The 2,386-nt window shown below is 43.4% G+C and overlaps 1 pseudogene; it reads right to left on the bottom strand.

Annotated features, from left to right (window-relative positions):
• Positions 1-213: 213 nt before the first annotated feature.
• LOC133363644 (potassium voltage-gated channel subfamily C member 2-like) lies at positions 214-666 on the bottom strand (annotated as a pseudogene).
• Between the last annotated feature and the right edge of the window lie 1,720 nt (positions 667-2,386).

The following is a 2,386-nucleotide window of genomic DNA, read 5'->3' as shown; positions in this document are numbered from 1 at the left end:
GTAAAAATCCAATGCAACAAAAACAATGAAATACAATACAACAAGAACAGAGGAAAAACTTTTCTCCTTTTCCCTTCTTTGTGGCGGCGGCGGCAGCTTGGTACTGCTCGAGGGCAAGGTACTCGGCGTAGACCTCGGTGTTGCTCAGATAGTAAGACATGGGGTAGCGGATGGCCAGTGCTGGATTTACACACAAGCTAAGTAAGCTGTGTCTTAGGGTATCAGATTATCAGGAGCCCTGGTGGCTCTAGAAGAGTAGGGGTTCTCAAAGAGCACCCACATTCACAGCTTGAGACTCTTCCAGTGGTTGTCCTTGCCGTTGAGGAGGGAGCCATTGGTGGCAGTGGTGGAGGTGCCAATGGCACCCATATCCTCAATGCCCAGGCGCTTGGCGGCCAGCTCCTCCTTGTCGTCGGGTTTGGGGGGCAGCTCACCGGTGATGAGGTTGGGCACCTCGAAGATGTCCAGCACCTCCTCAGCGTCATTGTGGGTCATCCAGCAGCAGGGCTCCACATCGGTCTTGTCAATGCCCCAGAAGGCTAGCTCCTTCTCAAAGAGCAGCCCGCAGACGTTGGCGGGGCAATGCAGCTTGCCCGTGCAGTAGTAGTTGAGCACGTAGTTGAGCACGTATGCATATGATGTATATATCAGTCTTGCAGAGGCCATAGGACAGTTTACAACAAAGTCAAATAAGATAAAGGATCCATGAAATCTACAAAATAACATTCTTTAAAATATAGAGCACAAAAGCTCATAACAATGTTAGTCATATATTTACTGCAGCACAATGTGTAAGGGCCTGGATCACATTGTTATTTCTCACATCAGTGTCTCCTGCCCCACAGCAAATCAGGGCCACTGATACTGCTGCAGAAGTATGAGAGGCCCCATTTGCACTAAACAATTACAGCAGTATCATACCACTGTAAAATGTGTTAAGGGTGCTTATAATTCTTAGGAGACCCCCTGTTCCCCTCACAGAGCTACAGTCCCCAGAGTTTCCTGGGAAGAGGAATTTACTCCTAAACCACTCTATTGTAGTCTATTGTGGCATTGTAGCTCTGTGAGGGGAATAGGGAGTCTGTCAACAACCTTTAATAAACCACGGTTCCCAGACTTTTTTGGGGGAAGCCATGATTGTTTAAAGTGTTATGACACTGCTTTAAATGTATAGTGCAGATGAGGACAGAGTGTGGCATCCAGTTCTATTCCTACGAGTCTCCATTACTCATCCTCAGCTTGTTGTACACAGAGGCACAAGACACTACCTTGTACCACTTCAGACAATTTGCCCTGCTAGCCCAGTAGTGTGTGGCGGCAGCAGTGCCCAGTTTGTGGCAAAGAAGTCTTCCCTGACACCACTTGCTACTTTTTAGCTCAAGATGCCAGGGAATGAACTTGGGACTTTCTTCATACAAAGAAAGTGCTCTACCATTGAGCCATGGTCCTTCCGCCAAATTTGTGCTGATCAGCTGTGATGTTAAGGTGGTTTTCCATTTTGGCAGTTCTTCAAAGACCTTCCTCCAGAGAACTTTAAAACTACCCTGGCCCTACAATTGTGCTTTGATGTAATCTGCTTTGTTGGGATAAGGACAAAGAAGAATGGTGTCAAATAACCTACCCAACTTTGGTGACTGGTGCTTAAACATTTTCTCAATGTTAAAGAATGCCTGCCCTTGCACAATATCATTTAACGTCAAAGTAAATGGTTTTACTTCCTGCTTGTGGTTTAACTAGGACACTGCTGAAATCATCTCCAATGGTAAACAATTTGTATTGATCTGTATCTTGCTAGATTTCTGTATGATCAAGGTTCTGCAGCAACCAGCCTTTTGTAAACATCACAAAGAACAACCAAGGAAACCTGTTTCTTGAAATATTTTTCTCCCTACATTTGGGAAAGAAAAAGCCTTCCTTTGAGAGGCTTTTTTCAACTTCCCTTATGGAATCTATTTTTGGTCCTCATCACATTGTTTGGAATGCTAGCTAAAATAGTTTTCAAGCTCTCTGATTGTGAACAGAAGCAAACAATCAGGGTTCTCATAAAGTCCAATTTCTTTTTCTGGGCTGTACCACTTTAAACTACAGGTAAGAGATTACACATTTTATTTCCGTTTTTATCCAAAAGGCATTTTATAATTAATTTGCTGGTCTCTTTTTATCCTAGTTTTAATGCTCTTTATTTTATACTGATTTTTTATATCATTGATATTTTTGCAGTGTTTTATTGCTAGGGGTGGAATTCAGTGCCAGTTCTACTCAGGGTAGACCCACTGAAGTTAATAGAAATGGCTAACTTAGGCTCATCAATTTCAGTGGGTCCACTATAAGCAGGACTTAGCTGAATACAACCCAGTACATTTTATTAGTTGTTGAAAGCCAATGA

Source organism: Rhineura floridana, chromosome 9 (assembly GCF_030035675.1).
Source record: "Rhineura floridana isolate rRhiFlo1 chromosome 9, rRhiFlo1.hap2, whole genome shotgun sequence".
Classification (NCBI taxonomy): Eukaryota; Metazoa; Chordata; class Lepidosauria; order Squamata; family Rhineuridae; genus Rhineura; species Rhineura floridana.
The sequence above is the reverse complement of the archived record's forward strand: the minus strand, read 5'-3'. Positions and strand labels throughout refer to the sequence as shown.